This window comes from Ovis aries, chromosome 1, assembly GCF_016772045.2.
Source record: "Ovis aries strain OAR_USU_Benz2616 breed Rambouillet chromosome 1, ARS-UI_Ramb_v3.0, whole genome shotgun sequence".
NCBI classification, from domain to species: Eukaryota; Metazoa; Chordata; class Mammalia; order Artiodactyla; family Bovidae; genus Ovis; species Ovis aries.
In genome coordinates, this window is record NC_056054.1 from 187,756,793 (window position 1) to 187,778,966 (window position 22,174).

The window sequence follows — 22,174 nt, forward strand, 5'->3', positions numbered from 1 at the left end:
TGTTCATTCTTTGTTTTAAAATCTATTCTGTTACTGGTATAGCCACTCCAGCTTCTTCCTAGTTGCTACTTATTCATCTTTTTCCATACTTATACGTTTGATATATCTGTATGTTTGAACTTAAAATATGTCTCAGTGATTTCCCTAGCAGTTCAGTGGTTAGGACTCCACACTTCCATTGCAGGGAGCATGGGTTCAATCTCCAGTCAAGGAACTAAGATCCCATGTGCCACGATCCAGCCAAAAAATAAAATAAGGTAAATAACGTATGTCTCTTATAGAGAGTATATAGTTGGATACAGTCTGACAATTTCTGCATTTCTAATTAGACTGTTTACTTAATTCATATTTAGTGTTATTACTGATACAGTTGGCATGATGACTGCTTTTTCATTTTTTATTTTCTGTCTCATGTCTTTTATTCCTCTATTACTGCTTTCTTTTGTAATAAGTATTTTTTAATGAAGCAGTTAAAATTTTCTACAGTGATTTTTCACTGTATTTTTTTGTTTTTTCCCCCTATGAGTTGCTCAAGGGCTTTCCACACACTTTCATTTCTCAGAATCAGCTTCAGACTTAACACTCCCTAAATTCCAAGGACATATAGAAACATTGTTATATAATTCCATCCCTTTTCTCATTTTATCATACTGCTGTTATATAATGTTACAAACCCAACAACAGTTATTATTACTTTATCATCTATGTTATTTCCTTAGCTTAACATAGGTTTGTTCCCACTCACCTACTCTGAGCTGTTATTAGCAGATACATTTCAAATATACTACATTTCTACAGGCCCAAGAACATATTACACTAAGGCCCCTACACATGAAGTTTCACGCTGCGAACATGCATTCACATGTCCAATCATGTAAGGTAGTTCACGTTCTGGTGTACACTGTCACAGGCATGCATCCATCGTAAGTGGCTGTGTTTCTGTGTATGCACTTCACTGTACTGTACTGAATGTTGCTGTTGTTCAGTCACTAAGTCATCTCCGACTCTATGCAACCTCATCGACTGCAGCGTGCCAAGCTTCCCTTTCCTTTGCTACCTCCTGGAATTTGCTCAAACTCACATCCATTGACTCAGTGATGCCATCCAAACATCTCGTCCTCTGTCATTCCCTTCTCCTCCTGCCCTCAATCTTTCCCAGTATGATGGTCTTTTCCAAAGAGCTGGCTCAGTGTCATGTCAGGATTGCCGAGTGGTCTAAGGCACCAGACTCAAGATTCTATCTTCCAAAGAGCTGGCTCTTTGCATCAGGTGGCCAAAGTATTAGAGCTTCAGCGTCAGTCTTTCCAATGAACATTAAGGGCTGATTTCCTTAAGGATTTACTAGTCTGATCTCCCTGTTGTCCCAGAGATTCTCAAGAGTCTTCTCTAGCACCACAATTCGAAAACATCAATTCTTTGGCACTCATTCTTCTTAGTATCTTTATTTCAAGCCCAGGATGTACAGAAACAAATGTAAAAGCAGCAGTGACATAAGCTGGTACTGCTAAAATACTAAGTGCCAAGCAATAATGATAGAAACAAAAGTGAAAATAACTGAGAGAGCAGAGTAAGAAGAGGAAGTATCTTAAGAACTGAAGAGATTCACAATGCAGGGAACTGCAAGGGGATTTTCTTTACTTGAGAAAGCTCTGTTAAGTTTTTGAGGCAAGGACCCAAATGTAGAATAGTAAATGAAGGTTGCAACAGCTGTTCAGAATGCAATCCAGTGATACCGTGTCACCTACGACAAGAACAGAGCTACTACCCAGACATGACTGGATCATTTTTTCAAGAAGGTAGATTGAACGGAATCCAGCAAGGAACCAGAACTTGTGCCATCAATGTGTCAGGCATGAGTAAAATTGCAGCATGCTTTCCGTCTCCTATTGCTGACGATCCTTCAGCTCTACCATTTCCCATCTCCTCTCCCTACTCTAGTCAGCAGCTCTTCTTGCCTGTTCCCTCAATGCCAGCCCCTGTATACCAGCTGTTGTACTTTATTATTGTACTTTTCAAGGTACTGTACTGAAGATTAAAAATGTTCATTGTTTTCATGTATTATTTTTATGAAAAGTATTGTAAACTTATTATAGTATAGTACTGTTGGTATAAAGATGGTTGTGTTAATTAGGTACCTAGACTAACTTTGTTGGACTTACGAACAAACTGGACTTATGAATGTGCTCTCAGAACAGAACTCATTTGTATGTAGGGGATTTACTGTACACACATTATTTTACACACCTGCTTTTAAAATCAGTTTTATCTCCATGAATACTTTTCCACTGTTTTTTCTCCTTTTTTCTTCTGGTACTCTCATTATGTACACTGTGGTGCAGTTAATGGTGCCCCACATTCCTCTGAGACACTTTTCAATTTTGTTCATTTTTTCCCTCTCCTTTCCTTGGATTTCTACAGATCTATTTCCAGTTCACTAATTCTTTCTTTCCACCAGTTCAAATCTTACTATTGAGCCCCCTAATTTTTCATAGTTATGCTGCTCCTGCTAAGTCGCTTCAGTCGTGTCTGACTCTGTGCGACCCCAGAGATGGCAGCCCACCACCAGGCTCCCCCACCCCTGGGATTCTCCAGGCAAGAACACTGGAGTGGGGTGCCATTTCCCTCTCCAATGCATGAAAGTGAAAAGTGAAAGTGAAGTTGCTCAGTCGTGTCCGACTCCTAGCGACCCCATGGACTGCAGCCTACCAGGCCCCTCTGCCCATGGGATTTGCCAGGCAGGAGTACTGGAGTGGGGTGCCATTGCCTTCTCCATTTCATAGTTATAGTACTTTTCAACTCCAGAATTTCCACTTGGTTCTTCTTCTGAATTTCTGTCCCTTGATTGTTAGCATCTATTTCACATGGGTTGTCATCATATTTGACTTCTTTGATGAAGGTTTCCTTTGATTCTTTGAATACAATTATAATGATTACTTCAAAGCCTGTCTCTATTAACTCCAACATCTTTTCTCACAGGCAGTTTTTACTGTCTGTTCTTCCCAGTGTATCAGCCATATTTTCCTGGGTTTTGTTTTTATTTGCACATCTTTTACCTTTTTACTGGGAACTCACCATCTTTTATAGTACTATGTGGCAACTCTGAGTACACTCCTCCATCTTTGAGGTTTTATATTTTTGTTTGCTTACTTGTTTAGCAATCTGCTGTTTTATTTTAAAGTCCACTGTCCTACCACACACACCCAGCCACTTGGACTGTTAAACATCTGACGTTGATCCTCATGGGGGAAATAGCCTAGATATGCCCAAAGTCATCTTGCCCTAACAGTAATTTGTCAGGACTCTTTCTGTGACTACTCCCAGATGTTAACCTCCACTAATTGCCAGCTGATCACTCTACTGTTTTAAACAACAGCTTCAGGCACAAATTGTGCTACAGAGAAATCCAATCAGATTCAGGCTCCTTTGAAGGAGTAGTTTCAAGTCATAGTTTGACATTCACTGTCCCCAGAAAGGCTCCTTCCAGCTGTCTCTTATCCCAGGTTCTTGTTGGCAAACTCAATGGCCTGCAGTTTAGTTTGTATCTTCTTGAATCTACAAATGTTCCAACTGCCTTTGGGAGGTAGTTTTCACAATCAATCGCCACTGTTTGTGAAAGTACTCTTAGGTTTGAACTTCTCCAGCTCTACTGCAAATGAAGTCAGTTCCTTGAGGCAGAGATTAAGAGCTATGTTTTATGACCTGCTTCTCTCCTCTCAGTTCAGTTCAGTCTTGCAACCCACAGACTGCAGCACATCAGGCCTCCCTGTCCATCACCAACTCCCGGAGTTTACTCAAACTCATGTCCACTGAGTTATTAATGCCATTCAACCATCTCATCGTCTGTGGTCCCCTTCTCCTCCAACTTACCCCCAAGCAAAACCTCTGAATCGAGGCTCTCAAGATGAGGATGTGGACAACAGCTCATTTTTTTGAGTGACATCCATTTAGGAACTGAGTATTTGGTGGTGGACAGATAGCAAACAGAGATTTTCTCTCCTGACACAGAGCTACCACCTTACAACCTACAGAAAAGGTGATCTATTCCCTAGCAGCTCTGTTACCAAGGTAACCCTTTATTCCACAAGTAGGGGCTGGACAGAAGGTAGCCCCCTACTTTTGCAACACATTGGCCCAGAACTTAGCCTCAACAGCAGGCATTTGGGGGTAGGATGAGAAATCCTGATGTCCTGCTTCTCCTAGGAAGAAAACATTCCTTTCGGCAGAAGTTGCGCATTTACTGTATGCCCTAGGACTATTTCCAAATCTCTAAGAAGTTGCTTTTTAATAGTTTTCCTCTGTTGTACTAGTGACCAGGTCTGCAGAGTTCTTATGCTATCAGACTTAACAGTCAAAGAAACAGTTATTTTTAAGATGATTTTGACGCAAGCCTGGTTCACTGATTGATAATGTCCTATGTCACATCACCTATTTTACTTGAATCTCTTTAAAAAACAAAAAAGCGTACAGGGCAAGAATTATTATTTTCATCCTTTATAGGGAAGGATTCAGGAGGCTCACAGATAATTAAGGTCAAATAAGGTCATAAGGATGGGGCCTTAATCCAATAGAGTGGGTGTTCTTACCAGAGCAAGAGACACCGGAGACCTCTACCTACACTCCCTGCCCTGTGCTCAGACGAGAAGTTATGTGAGAAAAGACAGAAGGTGACCATCTGCAAGTCAGGAAGAGAGGCCTTACCAGAAGCCAACCCTGCTGGAACCTTGATCTTAAACATGTAGCCTCCAGAACTGTGAGAAAATGAATTTCTGTTGTTTAATAAATCACCCAATCTGTGGTACTTTTTTAATGGCAGCCCAGGCAGACTAATACATATACCCACTGGTAGTTTGTTAGATAGACTGAAAGACTGGTGCAATGCAGATGAGAATTTGCAAATAATTCTGAAGGAATCATAACTTGTGATGCTGAGAAAGCACACAGAGAACAGTTGGATTCCTAAGGCAAGTAGCATTTTGGTTCTGAAATATCACAGGACAGCATAATATCAACAGTGCTGCAATGATATCCAAATTGAAGAATCAGAAGTTTCAGGTTAAAGATACAGTAGTATAGAAACAGGGCAAGATCCAGATAAAGTTTACAACCAAAATCGATTAGATTTAAATAACTAGAAGCCTAGATTCAACACGGAGCTGGAAGGGCAAGCAATTAAGGAAAGGCAAAGTGGGAACACAGCATACACATACAGAGAGAGAAAAAATGATAACATAAATGGAGCAGAAGGTAAACTGAACAACTGGGGAAGGCGGATGAAAGGTAAACAGGTAGGCTTTGTAGATTTCGTCTATAAGATTTAAATATTTCAAAAAAATTTTAAGCTAGAAAAATTCTAAAGAGGAAAGAAATGGTCACACAAAACTTAATTATTCATTTGCTTTTTATTAAAGTGACATAAGAAGCAAGTCCAGAGAAGAGGTCTGGCACTGAAGCCCTATTTACAAATTTACTTCTAAGCACCAAGACGTAGGGAAGATACTAAAATTCTGTGAATCTGGGTTTCCTTATTAGCACTATGGAGATCATACTTCATAAGGTGAAGAGAAGTAACATATGAAAGCATACTTCCACTGTTTGGCCCATATATAGATCACACCTGATATTTGTGTAATGAAGAAGTGGCTATAAATAGCTCTAAATGTTCAAAAAAAGATCTCATCTGACTAAACTGATCAGGGGTGGCTTCATAGAGAAGATGGTGTTTCAGCAAGGTTGTGAGGCATAGATAGGACTATAGGGGCTAAAAGAGAAAGACCCACAAAGGCGGAGACCTTAGAAAGAACAACCTTAGAAAGAACTGACAATGGAGAAGGAAATGGCAGTCCACTCCAGTGTTCTTGCCTCGAGAATCCCAGTGACGGGGGAGCCTGGTGGGCTGCCGTCTGTGGGGTCGTAGAGTCGGACACGACTGAAGCGACTTAGCATGATAGAACACAGTCAAGTAGAGCAGTATATACTGGAGACTGAAGAAAGAGGGAGACAGGATCTCGTAGAGAAATGAAACGAAGTCAACCCATTTTTGCAGGTTCATTTGATCACCTGTCATGTGCTTGAATTCACCTCACTGTACATTACATTTTTATATATACAGTTTATGTGTTCCCTCTAAAAAAAGAAAAAGAAAGAACTGACAAGAACAGTAGTAAGTCATGTTTGATTAGAGCAACTCTTCTTTAAAAGAAGTAAGTACACATGAGAAATGCAAAGGCCTCTTGGTTTTTTTAATTACTTCTTTGGTTAAATTTTGGTATCAAAGAACTCACAAATGACTCCAACATTCTAATAATTTCTACCATTCATACAGTGCACCTGTGTCTTTGAATTTCAAAACATTAAAAAAGAAGACAGACAGACACTATCAGTTCAGTTCAGTTGCTCAGTCGTGTCCGACTCTTTGCGACCCCATGAATCGCAGCACGCCAGGCCTCCCTGTATGGAAGGGTATAAAAAGAAAATGAAAGTGTATCTCCCTCACTGTTTCTAAAGGTAGCCACTATCAAGTTTTCCATATATCTTTTCAAGAAATGGTTATACAAACACATACATATCCTTTCAGTTATTACTGTATATTGACAGAGCAATTCTATACCCAGTTTTGCACTCTGCGTCAACTTTCAACTTTCCTAGAGAGCTTTATCATTTTTAACAACATAGTAATTTTTATAGCATAATAACTAGACCAGACACATCACTGACAATTAAGCCTGACTTCAACTTTCTTTTTAATGGCAGCCCAAGCAGACTAATACATATACCCAGTGGTATTTTGTTAGACAGACTGAAAGACTGGTGCAATACAGATGAGAATCTGCAAATAATTCTGAAGGAATCACAACTAATGGTGCTGAGAAAGGACACAGAGAACAGTTGGATTCCTATGTTGGATTCCTATTCCTAGAAATAGGAATAACAGTTAGATTCCTATTCCTGGATTTCTATTGGGGCTTCCCTGATAGCTCAGTTGGTAAAGAATCCTCCTGCAATGTAGGAGACTCCAGTTAGATTTCTGGGTCAGGAAGATCTACTGGAGAAGGGATAGGCTACCCACTCCAGTATTCTTGGGCTTCCCTTGTGGCACAGCTGGAAAAGAATCCACCTGCAATATGGGAGATCTGGGTTCAATCTCTGGGTTGGGAAGATCCCCTGGAGAAGGGAACAGCTACCCACTCCAATATTCCGGCCTAGAGAATTCCATAGACTGTATAGTCCATAAGGTTGCAAAAAGTAGGACACAACTGTGAGCAACTTTCACTTCACTTCAATTTTCTATTACAAACAATGCTGTAACCAATATTCTCTCTCATGTATTTGTAATTATATCCATAAATGAAATAAAACAATGGAATCTCAAGGTCAAAAATACGTTCATTTAAAATTTTAATACTGTCAAAGTTCCCTCTAAACTACTGCACCAATGTACCAGTGAGTGAGTGCAACAGTTCCCCACCACCATCATCACTAACCAAAGGCTCATTCAAAATTTTCCATATCTGACAGTATGACATGTGAACAAAAAATGTTTCTCATGAACACTATTTCCATAATACTCTCAGTTATATGCTTTTTTCATTTTCACTCATAAGTTTTTCAGAGGTATGCTAATGAGATGATATCAGCAGTCTTGTGCCTAAAGGAATGTTTGTTGTATATCTTATGTTTTAAAATGTAATCTTTATTTCCAAAACAATAAATATTAACAGATACACAATAATATGAAAGTTTTTCAGGATCCTTAGTCCGTGTAAATCTGACACCAAAATATTGAGAATCTTCAGTTCAGATAATCTTCTCTGTCTTAAGAGAAGGAAAACAATCCTTTGATGTTCAGACAGCATTCAATTCATAGATTAAGGAAACATATTTACAACAGTATATCTGTTTGGTCAGAAATTATGTATTTCCACTTATCTCTTCTGTTACAATGATAAATGTAATGTGTCCTTCCATTATATTATAACTGGTCATTGTTTATAGGAAAATTACTATTATATGGTAATTTTTTAAAGCCAGCCACTGAATTAAATCAGCTACTGAATTCTGTTTCTGATACTTTCAGCTGACATTCTTGACACGTTTTTTGGGTTTTTTTTAAAGCTTATGTTTATTGGGGTATAATTTACATTCAAACTGTGGAAAATTCTTAAAGAGATAGGAATACCAAACCACCTTACCTGCCTCCTGAGAAACCTGTATGCAGGTCAAGAAGCAGCAGTTAGAACAGGACATGGAACGAAGGACTGGGAAAGGACTACATCAAGGATGTATTTTTTATTTATTTAACTTATATGCAGGGAACATCATGCAAAATGCTGGGCTGGATCAAACACAAGCTGAAATCAAGATTGCCTGGAGCAACATCAGTAACCTCAGATATGCAGATGACACCACCCTAATGGTAGGAAGCGAAGAGGACTAAAGAGCCTCTTGATGAAGGTGAAAGAGGAGAGTGAAAAAGCTGGCTTAAAACTTGACATTCAAAAAACTAAGATCATGGCATCTGGTCCCCTCACTTCATGGCACATAGATGGGGAAAACAATGGAAACAGTGAAAGAGTTTATTTTCTTGGGCTCCAAAATCACTGCAGATGGTGACTGCAGCCATGAAATTAAAACACACTTTCTCCTTGGAAGGAAAGCTATGACAAACCTAGACAGTATATTAAAACAGAGACATTACTTTGCCCACAAAGGTCCATATAGTCAAAGCTATGGTTTTTCCAGTAGTCATGTATGGATATGAGAGTTGGACTATAAAGGCTGAGCATAGAAGAACTGATGTTTTCAAACTGTGGTATTGGAGAAGACTCTTTGAGTTTCAATGGACGCTGAGTTTGAGCAAACTCCTGGAGGTAGTGAAGGACAGGGAAGCTTGGCATGCTGCAGTCCATGGAGTCACAGAGTCAGCCACAACTGAGCAGCTGAACAACAGCAACAAAATTTACATACAGTAAAACTTGCCATTTAAGTAAACATCATGACTATGAAGATGAGAGCATTTTTCGCACCTACAAAAACTTCAGTCAGGTCCCTCAGTAATAAATCCACTTGCCCCAATCCCAAGCAAACTGTCCCTATAATCTTCATTTTCCAGAATGTCAAATAAATGGAGCCATACAAAACGTAGCATTTTGCATGTGGCTTCTTTCACTCAGTATTAACTAATTTGAGCTACCTTCATATTGTTGTCTCTATTAGTAACCGATTTATTTTATTGCTGAATTATATTCCATTGTATTTCACAATATGCTTATCTATTCACCAGTGATGGACATCTAGATTGCAGTTTGGGGTCATGATGAGTAAACTACTATAAACATTCATATATAGCTTCTGTTTAGATAAACGAAGAGTGAGACTGCTGGGTCATACAAATCCACTGGAGAAGGAAATGGCAACCCACACCAGTATTCTTGCCTGGAAAATCCCATGGACAGGAGCCTGGCAGGCTACACTCCATGGGGTTGCAATAGTCAGACACGACTTAGCAACTAAACCACCACCATGGTAGGTGTATGTTTAACTTTACAAGAAATTGTCAAACTGCTTTCTACAGGGGCCATAATATCATGCATCTCTACCAGCAATTTAGATAGCTCCAGGTGTGTCATAGCAGAGATAGTTTAAAAAATCACATGTAAGTACCACCCATCCGTATCTATGTCACTAAAGTTAAAAACCAAATGTATGTTGAATTAGATCAAATGTCTTTTTGGCAGTTATTAAAATGGTTATTGTTTATCTCCTCTGACACATAAAATATGTGAGATATTAATACATTTCTTAACAATGATTGTTGACTCCTGGAATAAACATATTTGGTCACAGTGTATTATTCTTTATAATTATTAGTTTTCTTAAAAATGTTTAACTCAGTATCCATACATGAGATTGATTATTTAATAAAATACCCTCCTCCCTCTTTGGGTGGTATTGTATTCACCACATGATTCCAGTTTTATGACATTCTGAAGAGGCAAAAACTATTTAAAAGATCAGCAGTTGCCAGGGGTTTAAGGGATGAACAGCAAAGTGCAAGACGATTTTGGAGGCAGTGAACCTATTCTGTTGGATACTGTAACAGCTGATATATGTCATTTTACTTTTGTCAAAACCCACAGAGTGTACAACTCCAAGAATGAACCTAAATGTAGCCTACTGGCTTTGGGTGATAATGATGCATCAATGTTCACTGGATTATAACCAATGTACCACTCTGGTGAAAATCTAAGTGGTGAGGGACACTGTGTGTATATGAGGTAGGCCGTAGATGGGAACTCAGTCGTTTCAATTCTGCTGGGAACCTAAAATTGCTCTAATAGTCAACATTTTTAAAAAAATCAAGGATTTCTTCGCAAATGAAATAAATGAGACTGAGTTCTCTCTGTGCATGGGAATGAGGAGATTATATTTGCTGCGTGGGAGGTTTTTTGAAAAATAGACACAACTGTCCTTTCAAAAATTTGAAGTAATAGGTCTGACACATACCAGGTCTCCAGTGTTGTTTCTTCTTTCAAACATTACCAAGTGTATTCTGACACGCATCTACATGCAACTGAAAATCTCCACAGTGGAAGCAAAAGTTTTACTGGAAACGGATACAAAATAATTTTGTTTCCCTTGTGGCTCAGGGGGTAAAGAATTTGCCTGCAATGTAGGAGATCAGGGTTCAATCCCTGGGTCAGGAAGATCTCCTGGAGAAGGGAAGGGCAACCCTCTGTCCTGGAAAATCCCAGGGACAGAGGAACCTGGAGAGCTACAGTCCATGGGTTCTCAAAGAATCAGACACAACTTAGGGACTAACACTCTTTTCATTTCAATGCAAAACACAACTGAAATGTAGGCTGCAGTTGGATTGAAGAGAGCTCAGGTAACAAAGAAATGAAATCATTTCTACAGAGATTTATAATCAAATGGACATGTAATAGAATGAGAAAATTATCTTTATACTAAGCAAACATCTTTAGGATATTATCACCTAAGTGATTAATTTAAAAACTTAAGTTACTGTCAATAACTTTGCACTCTCTCAGGAACCAGAAACCTTTAAAATTAAAGACATTATGCCCGATTTTTCTCGTTTTCTAGGAAAATAAAGCCCCAAAAGCAATAAAGTTAAAACCAAGATGCAAAACTCGTGGTAAAACAGAAATGTACTCTTCCAAAATGAAATCTCCCAATTTCCCCTTATGTCTATTTAGTTAAAATAATCAAAATTTGCCTATTATTCCATCCAAAGTGTTTGATTTTATCTATTCCTATCTATTCTCACGGTCACCCGTCTGATCTAGGTGCCTATCATACAGACAGATAACTTGTAGTTGTTCAGTTGCTAAGTCATGTCCAATTCTTTACAGCTAGATAACTGCAACAGCTCTAACCACCCTTCCTTAACCTCAGACTCTTTGGTTTTTAATTCATCCTTCACACAGCTCTCAAATTAATCTTAACACTTTGTCACTGCATAATTTCAATGTCTAAGAACCAGTGGTCATGTATGGATGTGAGAGTTGGACTGTGAAGAAAGCTGAGCGCCAAAGAATTGATGCTTTTGAACTGTAGTGTTGAAGACTCTTAAGAGTCCCTTGGACCGCAAGGAGATCCAACCAGTCCATTCTGAAGGAGATCAGCCCTGGGTGTTCTTTGGAAAGAATGATGCTAAAGCTGAAACTCCAGTACTTTGGCCACCTCCTGGGAAGAGCTGACTCATTGGAAAAGACCCTGATGCTTGGAGGGATTGGGAGCAGGAGGAGAAGGGGACGACAGAGGATGAGATGGCTGGATGGCATCACCGACTCGATGGACATGAGTCTGAGTGAACTCTGGGAGTTGGTGATGGACAGTGAGGCCTGGCGTGCTGTGATTCATGGGGTCGCAAAGAGTCGGACACAACTGAGCGACTGAAGTCAATTGAACTAAAGGACCTAGAATGAGTTTTTAGCACTTCTTAGATCAAATCTGAACTTCTCTGCCCTACAAGTTCCTTTGGCCTTGATTAATTCAATACTCTTTCCACTCTTCATCACCAATCTATACCCAAAATACAATGAGTGCAGAGACATTTTTATTATATTGGTATACACTATATTCAGTACGCTGAGTCAATCCAAGCAGTCAATAAATCCCAAATACATGCTAACCACTGTAAATATTTAACATTCACAGTATTCTTTGTGCAACACTATAAAATGTTAGTATATTTAATCCATTGTATAAATAAAGCATAATTTTATAAGAAAACATGACATGTACATTAAACATGACATTAAAAAACCAAAACTATAAGAAAGTATGACTGCAAAATAAGCAAGTTACAGATTTATAAATTTAACCATAAATGAATCTTAAGTATAGAAAATTTTCAGTTCATTGGTGAATATTTTTGGAATCTATTTTTTCATTAGAGAATGGAGAGGTGCGAGTTTGCATTCCAGAGTATATGCTCTCCCATTTGTAAATATTTATTATTCATTTGTTGTCAACCTCTAGTCAAGTGGGTTTCCCTTGTGGCTCAGCTGGTAAAGAATCCGCCTGCAATGCTGGAGACCTGGGTTCAATCCCTGGGTTGGGAAGACCCCCTGGAGAAAGGAAAGGCTACTCACTCCAGTATTCTGGCCTGGAGAATTTCATGGACTGTATAGTCCATGGAGTCGCAAAGAGTCGGACACAACTGAGTGATTTTCACTTCTGGAGTCAAGTAGTAACAGGTCCCTTAAAAATATTTTAATAAAAATTAGGAAAGAAAAATGGAATTTAAAATATCCTACCCATATCTTCCCTGTAAAATCAGTAGAGTATCTTATTTTAGTGACAACATTCTTGTGCTCAATGCGGGCAAGTTTTGAAAAACCCTGCAATAAGCCTCATCTGGGAGAAGTCAATGCTACAAATATGATTCTAAGGTGTTCATCTTTGATTACATCTTACAGCTTCAACTCTATTAATCTAACAGAAATCCATCCTTTCTTTCATGTCTCAGCTTCAGACCTTCTTTAACTGAGACATTTATTATAACCTTCGACCTTCCAGTATCTATGGATTTCCATTGCGCAAGGCTCTACGAAGACATTCTCAATATTCAAACATTTAAAGGAAGATATTTACCAAAGATTTTGGGAATTTACACCCCAAGACTCAGTAATTCCACTTTTGGAATGTACCCAAAGAAAATAAAATCAATATTATATATAAGAATGATGACAGCAGAATGACTGATACTTGAAAACTTGTAAACCTAAAAATTCCAAAATGAGGGCTTGGCTATGACACATAATACAATGGGAAATAAGAAAAACAGAACATTAACACGTGAAAAATCTGGATGGTGGGAACAAAACCCCAATCTATACCATCCTCTGTATTTTTAAAAATATTTCATAACTTATAAAAACCTGAAATGTAAATTAATATTCTCTTTTATCTTCCAATTTTCCTATAGTAGATAATATACTAACTATACAATAAGAAAAATTTCAAAAAGTAAAGGTGGAAGCATATAATTTACTACAATGAGGCTTCCCGGCCTAACTAAAACATTAAATTTCTTTACTTTTTTAAAAAGTAAACTTCTTTACTTTTACTTTTAGAATTTTATCAACTCAACATGTTATTTCATCGAATTCTTTACCATCTGAGACACTAGGGAAGCCCTCTGATTGAATACTTCAGGTCTTTATCAACAGTGAAAACTTTCTCCTCCCTTATAAGTTAGATTTTTTTTAACAGAAACCTTTCCCCCAAAAAGGCATAAAGGACTTCTTCATGGGAGTGGGGGGACTTGTGTTTATCCAATTCATATTCATTACTGAATTTAATATATCTATTATGTATACACTTAAATGGAGAAGGAAATGGCAATCCACTCCAGTACTATTGCCTGGAAAATCCCATGGACAGAGGAGCCTGGTAGGCTACAGTCCATGGGGTCGCAAAGAGTCGGACATGACTGAGCAACTTCACTTATACACTTATAAGCGTTCTCATAAATTTAAATTAAGATTTATCATTTTAGGATGTATGTGCTTTTCTCCCAAATCATATTAACATCTTAATGCTCAGAAATTTAATTTTATTCAACACTAAAGTACTGATTATACAACACTCAAATACCATGGAGAGACTGAACAGACCAGAAGATAAACAGTTTAAGAAATACAATGATGGATTTGGTAGACTAATCCATACCAAAATTATAACTTTTTTTTAAAAAACGATGAACTACAAAGATAGAACACAAAAAGAGAGTATCAAAGGTCACAGATGAGATGTCAAAAACTTTTTTAGAATCCTTAAAACAGATGATCTAATGATATTTTACTAGTTAAGTGGCAAATTCTGAAGCCTAAGCACCTGTATTTGCTAGCGTGTGAGATGAGTGCAACTGTGCAGTAGTTGGAACGTTCTTTGGCATTGCCTTTCTTGGGGATAAAAACTGATCTTTTGCAGTCCAAGACAGGCTTCAACAGCACATGAACCAAGAACTTCCAGATGTTCAAGGTGGATTCAGAAAAGGCAGTGGAACCAGAGATCAAATTGCCAACGTCCACTGGATCACAGAAAAAGCAAGAGAGTTCCAGAAAAACATCCACTTCTGCTTTATTGACTACGCTAAAGCCTTTTACTGAGAAAACTGTAAAAAAGTTCTTGGATATGGGAATACCAGACCACCTTACCTGCCGCCTGAGAAATCTGTATGCAGGTCAAGAAGCAACAGTTAGAATCAGACATGGAACAATGGACTGGTTCCAGATTGGGAAAGGAGTATGTCAAGCCTGTATACTGTCACTCTGCTTATTTAACTTATATGCAGAGTACACCATGCGAAATGCCATGCTGGATGAAGCACAACCTGGAATCAAAAAGACTGCCAGGAGAAGTATCAATAACCTCAGATATGAAGATGACACTACCCTAATAGCAGAAAGCAAAGAGAAACTAAAGAGCCTCTTGATGAAGGTGAAAGAGGAGAGTGAAAAACCTGGCTTAACACTCAACATTCAAAAAACTAACATCATGGCATCCAGTCCCATCACTTCATGGCAAATAGATGGGGAAACAATGGAAATAGTGACAGATTTTCTTGGACTCCAAAATCACCGCAGATGATGACTGCAGCCATGAAACTAAAAGACGCTTGCTCCTTGGAAGAAAAGCTATGACCAACTTAGACAGCATACTAAAAAGCAGAGACATTACTTTGCCAACAAAGGTCTGTCTAGTCAAAGCTATGGTTTTTCTAGTAGTCACATATGGATGTGAGAGTTGGACCATAAAGAAAGCTGAACGCAGATGAATTGACACTTTTGAACTGCGGTGTTGAAGAAGACGCGAGAGTCCCTTGGACTGCAAGGAGATCCAACCAGTCCATCCTAAAGGAAATCAGTCCTGAATATTCACTGGAAGGACTGATATTGAACTGAAACTCTGAAACTTTGGCCACCTGATGTGAAGAACTGACTCTTTTGAGAAGACCCTGATGCTGGGAAAGATTGAAGGCAGGAGGAGAAGGAGACAACAGAGGATGAGTTGGTTGGATGGCATCACCGACTCAATGGAAGAGTTTGAGCAAGCTCTGGGAGTTGGGTGATGGACAGGGAAGCCTGGTGTGCTGCAGTCCATGGGGTCACAAAGAGTTGGACACGACTGAGCTACTGAACTGAACTGAAGCACCTGTAAGAAGCTGATTCATACAGCTCACAAGCAGGAGGTTTCAGAGACAGGAGGCCCCCCAGGCATTTCTAAAGGTAGAATGAGGTGCTGTGCTCAGTCACTAGTCATGCTCAATTCTTTGCGCTCCCATGGGCTGCAGCTAGTCAGACACCTGTGTCCATGAAATTTTCCAGGCACGAATACTGGAGTGGGTTGCCATTTCCTACTCCAGGGAATCTCCCCAACCCAGAAATTGAACCTGTATCTCCTGCACTGGCAGGTGAATTCTCTACCACTCAGCCACCTTGAAAGCCCCATAGTGTCTACCAAAAAATAGAAAGATATCATAACAATGAGCTCTAAGAAATTAAAATATGAACAGGAATTTAAAATTCAATAGAAGGGTTGGAAGATAACATTTTTTAAAAATCTCTCAAGAAACAGAACAAAAAGACTAAGTGATGGAAAAGAGGAAGGAAAAGAAAAAAATTTTAAATGACCAAAAAATTCTAATACCCAAATTAAACAAATCCCAAGAGAGACAAAAAAATCAAATAAGCAAGAGATTATCAAAGAAACAATGAATCAAATTTAGAATATTCATTCAATAAAAGATACCACGGACAAAACCAACAGAAAGATGGCAGGACAAGAGAAGGTATTTTTCAATCCTATAATCAATAAATCTCCACAAAAAACTCCTGCAAACCAAAAAGAAAGACAGGAAGGGGAGTTCCCTGGTGGCCTAATGGTTAGGATTCTAGGCTTTCAATTCCCTGGCCTGGGTTTAATCCTTGTTTGGAGAACTAAGATTCCGCAAGCTGCATAGAAGGGTGCAGCCAAAAAAAATAAAAGAAACCCTCCCCCCCAAAAAAGAAAACCCAAAAGAAAGACAGACAAAGGACAAAACACACAAGCAACAAAAGGGAAAACCTGAATGGATACGAGATGCTCAAATTCATTAATTATCAGAGAATGTAAATTAAAACAAGACATCATTTTATACCTGATTTGCAAAAATAAAGAAGTTGGATAAAATCAAATACTGGCAAAGATGTGGGCAGACAAGAAGCCTCCTCACTGCTAGAAGGCACATAAGCTAGTCCTCCTATTCTATAACCCAAGAATCCCACTCCTGGCCATGTATCCCAGAGAACTTCTCACACAGGTCCATAAGGATGTACAAATAAGAGTATATTTACCACAGTGTACTTGTGATGCCAGGAAGGCAACTCAGGTGTCAGTGATTAGGGAATAAGAAGTAAAATGTGGTATGTGCATATTATGGAATTCTACATTATACACAATTATATGTACACACAAAACAGAAAGGTCTCCAAAACAATGCTGAGTAAAAATAGTAAGAAGCCAAACAAGGTATATAACACAATACAAAAACTAAATATACATACACACAACACACTACATATTTCATGATTCATATATAATCAAGGAATGTATCAGCCATAATGCAGTGGGTACCTACTAGAAAAAGTAATGGAAGTAGGGTTCAGAAATGAAAGAGGATTGTATAGTCTGATGATAGTGTCCAAAAATGGGAAGCATAGTTAAGTGTAACTTTTTTTAACCTAAAGTGAAAGTGAAGTCACTCAGTCATGTCTGACTCTTTGTGACCCCGTGGACTGTAGCCTACCAAGCTCCTCTGTCCATGGGATTCTCCAGGCAAGAATACTGGAGTTGGTTGCCACTTTCTTCTCCAGGGGATCTTCCCCACCCAGGGATTGAACCCAGGTTTCCCACATTGGAGGCAGACGCTTTAACCTCTGAGCCACCAGGGAAGCCTAAAGCCCTAATAATAATAAATTTGCCAAAACTAAAGGACACAAATCCCCAGCTTGTAGGGACCCACTGAGTGCCCTTAAAAAAGAAAAAAAAAAATCTAGACACATTATGGAATTTCAGGGGTTTAAAACAAAAACTCTAAAAGCTTCTGGAGATTGGGAAAAAGGCAGGGAAGGTCACATATAAATGAGGAATAAGAATGGCTATGGATTTCAATGGCAACATTAGAATGCAGAAAACAACGGAACTATGACTTCCAAACTTTTTAAACTTGGATTTTTATACTCAAGACAAATGATTGATGAAATGCACAGGTAAAATAAAGATTTTTTTTCAGCCATGCAAGATCTTAAAAACAAAGTTTTTGCTTCCCAGGTACCCTTTCTCTGGAAGTGAAAAAAAAACATGGAAAATAGGAGATCCAATATCGGAGCAGGGCACAGAAAATTTTAAGGTGACATAAAGAGAAGTTTCAGGGTGACAGCTGTGCAATAAGCCTAGAAAGTAATCAGTCCAGATTGCTTTAAAAGGATAGAAGGTTCTAGGACAGCTGTCTCAAAATGGAAAAGGGAAAACAGGTATTACTCCTGGAAAAACAAAAACTGGTTAAAAGAATAAATGCTATCATAATATACTGCATGGTCCTGCTATAATTATTTACATAGTTATAACTAAACGCCGACTTAATAAACATCTAAATAAATATATTTAAAGGATATGTGTAAACGTGGAAAGTCAATAGATAATGCCTAAAATTGCTGTATCAAGAAACAGCTATAGGAACAAGTTATTTATAAATATGAAAGAGGAAACAGCTAAAAGAAATAAATAAGTAGCCTCTCAAGTGTGAAGGGTGGGAAAGGGAACGGTTGTTTTACAGATACTATTCTAATTTAAAAATTGTATTTTTTATTGTCAGTAAAGCAAGGAATTCCAATGGCCTTTCAGCTTTTAGTAAATTAGATCTTCACAATATTATTTCTTGGTGTTAAACAAACTATATCTAGTTTGAGGAGCAGAAGACTGAACCGCAAACCAAGACAAAATCAAGCTTTAACGATTGATGAGAACATAGTACAAATAGCCCTGTGATTAAATCCCAACTCCACCACTTAACTCTGTAAAGTAGGACAAGTTACTTAACCATCCTATACATGTAACCACCTTCTCAATGTGGTTTTGCAGGATAATCAGGTGAAAACACCTGATGTAGTACTTGACCCATCAACAGATGTTAGAGCAACTTTTGCTTGTCTTTCTGCTCCCTAGCTAAAAACCCCCATTTTGACCCCAAGCTGCCTTGCTGGTCACAGAATACAAAGACTCATGGACAACTCAGCACATATCCCTCCTCACACTGAAAAATCAATCATGATGAGTAAGCAGACTTATCTTTGTATATGAAGTGCAGCATTATTCTTATTATGTGAAGGAGATTATCCTCATTATCCACATTTTGGATTATTGCCTGCTTTCAAACACTGTTCCAATTAGTCTAATACATTCGATCAGAACCATTTTATCGCTAAGGTCTGTTGTGTAGGAGCATTATCAACTTCAAAAACAAACAAACAAAAAACTGAATGTTCCATCAGTCTTCATTCCTGCTCTGTCACTGCAAAGACTTAAAAATTTTCTAATGAAGGTCCTATCTGGCTCCCAGCTGGCTTGGGGCCACCTCCTGCTTACTGCAGCAAGAATAGAGTGAAATCAGCTCCAATCAGCTAATTGAATTGTTTACCATTTTCAATGTTTTCTTCCATTATTATGGCTGAATTCAGAATACCCTGCAAAATACAGAAACCTTAAAGAGAGTAACAGGGAATTATCTTTATCTAACAGGGAATTATCTTTATGTCAGTCACCTTTACTTGCATGGCCAAAAGTCTTAACTGATTTTATACAAAGCACACATACTTCTATAAACAATGACAGACTTAAAAACAAATTCATAAACCATCAAGACTTTATCATTAATTCAACAAACATTATGCTAACATACTGCAGATAAAATAAATAAACCCTACTCTCAAATGAGAGGGAAAAGGTAAAAATAAAATTGAGAGCAACAGAGAACAAGTAGTCCAGGAAACAACTGAGAGCAGCAATTCCAGACTATCTGGTATAGTTTATAACACAGTTAAAGCAAAGGAAAATTATGAAAATTACCAAAGCTGATCACAGCTCTGAGCCTCCTAATAGCCAAAGTATAAAGACAAACAGGATGGCTTACGAATAGAAATGATCTAATAAAAAGAGTCATTTGTTTAAATTTTTTTGTAAAGCAAAGAAAAAAATCAAAAAGGCCTGTCACTGAGGGCTTAAAAGAACCCGTCTTTAAGGTTTATACTTTATAAGGATCAGTAAATAAATTATAAACAGTGTCTTGGGTAGCAAGGAAGAGTTTTTTCATGTTCCCTTTCTCATGTCCCAATCCTAGATAAAAGTTAAAGTACAAAATATTAATTCACAGTTCTGTGAAGGAATTTCTATAAGGATCTAAAGTAACATAATGCAAGTACACTGGTGATGTGTTAATTTCTATCATTTAGCTTAGTCTAGGTTTTCATAAATGCATGTTTTGCTTCTCTACCAGACTGTAAACACTCAAGGCTTGCGTTGTTTGATTCCATTTGAACTTCCTTTGCTTTTTAGTACAGCTCCCGCTCAATTATAATGACCGATAAAATTTTACGCAGTCAATATTTATAGTCTTTATCTATTAGTCTTCTCTGCAACACTACAAATTCCATGAGGACAGGAACAATGTCTTGATCATGTCCACATCCCCAGTCTCTGAGCATATGAATGGACCAAAAAAAGAAAACACAACCAAGAAGTATGAAAGGAGAGGAGAAATAATTCCTAAAATGTCAGTGATTCTGTTCTAACAAGAGCTGCAACACCTAGGTAAGTTACTTAACTTCTCTAACCCTCAAAGCTTTAATCTGTAGAAAAGGAAAAAAATAACACACTTCAAAGTTACTGTAAGCATTAAACCTTTTACTCTACAGAAAGTATTTAGCACAGTATCTGGAAAAAAGTTCATTAAACGTTACCCCTTTAACTTCTCTCAAGTTCTCCAACTGAAAACCCCGTGTTAAACACAACAGTGCCATCAAAGAATAAACTATTTCAGTAAAAGTACAACAGAGTTCATCCTTCCTTTCCTTTGAAGTTAAAATTTCATCTCTTCAATCTTTAAAATGGAAGGGGAATAGCTTGTGAATTACTTTCAAAATATTACAAACGCAAGAACAAGGGGAAAATGTCAATAATGAGCCTTGAAAAAAAAAAAAATAAAAAAAAAAAAATAATGAGCCTTGAAGTAACATGAAGGGAAACATCACTTACTCATCTACTGTTAAGAAACAGGTTTTTAAGGAAGTGTTTATTAAAGGAAAAGAGGACTGAAAAGTTAGAAATGTTATTTAATAGTATGCTTAGAAAAATTACTTCCAAACTGTTTATTCAGAATTTAAACCTTAAAAATCAATTATCTTGACATCGTTTGCTTAGAAGCCGAACATTAAATACTTCCATTCAAACCGAAAACATTCCTTCATGACGGCTTCCCGGACTCCAGTCATCCTTCAGTCCTCTCCTCCCATTTTGAGCTTCTCTCGCATCACCACTGACACACGCTGTGTGCAGACTAAGTTCTGTCATTCCTATAATTACCACACCCCTGTCAGCCGCTTCAGGCCCATGTTGTTATGACATCTGTAAACTGCAGTCGGCCGTCTCCACTCCCCTGCCCCTTCCCCCGAACCTCCGGCTCTGGCTGAAACTTGACAATTTCCGAGACCAGACCGTTCCCTACTGCCTCAGTTAGGGTTTTTACACACACCCCCATCCCCTATTCTCACCTGGCTCAGTCACGCACACTCTGCGCAGCCCACCCCCGCCCCCACGCCCGTCTGCGTGGGGCCGCGGCGCTGGCTCCGCGCTGCCTGCTCGGCTCCGCGCTGCCTCCTCGCCGCCCCGCAGCCTCTGCGCCCCGCAGTCCCCGGCGCCGCTTACAGCCCGGCTGCCGCGCCACCCCGCCCCGCCCCGCCCCGCCTCGCCTCCACCGGCGTTCCCGATGGCGAACACACCAGCGCTCCCCACCCCCACCGTCCCCTCCGCCTGCCGCGCGGCCGTTAGGACAACCGGGCCCGTGACGCACGGACGCGCCGCGAGTGCCCAGGCCCAGGAACCCGAGCTCGAGCACAGGCGGCGGCCGGCCCTCGCCGCGGGGCCTCTCCTGGGTCCCGCCGAGGACTGCCGGATCGGCCGGCGGGAGGGGGAGGGGTCGGGGGCCGCCACAGCCCCGCACTCACCAGGTTCAAGGCAACCGATCCCGGTGCCACTTCTGGGGTGAGCCTCTGCCTCGCTCGCTCGCCTGCCGTCCGTCTTCTACACACAACCTCGAAAGAGTCGGCTCTCGCCGCGCGGTGCTCACCAGGCCTCGCTCGTCGCCTCCGCCGCCGCGCACCCAGCACAGCGAGACCTAGCTCAGCCGGCGTTCGCAGTGCGCCTGCGCGCGGGGGCCGGGCCGCGCACTTGCGCGTTCCTCTCCACCACTCTGCTGCAGAGGCTGCCGGGAGATGTAGTCTTTCAGCTTGTTCTCTGGAGGCTCTGGCGGTTAGCTGGGAACCAGTGGAGAGAGTCTGGAGTCCGGGAGAAGGTCCGATTGAGAAGGTGGGCAGTTAATGACAAGGGTTGG

The 22,174-nt window shown here is 39.5% G+C and overlaps 1 protein-coding gene across 2 annotated transcripts in view; it reads right to left on the reverse strand.

The window, feature by feature from the left end:
- Nucleotides 1-21,855, reverse strand: part of KPNA1 (karyopherin subunit alpha 1) — a 69,433-nt gene extending 47,578 nt beyond the window's left edge. Inside the window, exon 1 of one of the 2 annotated variants that reach the window (XM_060418564.1) lies at nucleotides 21,789-21,855. The gene's annotated coding sequence lies outside the window, so the exon portion shown is untranslated. Of the gene's footprint in view, nucleotides 1-21,335; nucleotides 21,464-21,788 lie in introns of those variants that run through there. The other variant, XM_004002976.6, reaches the window with a different exon arrangement.
- Nucleotides 21,856-22,174: the final 319 nt, after the last annotated feature.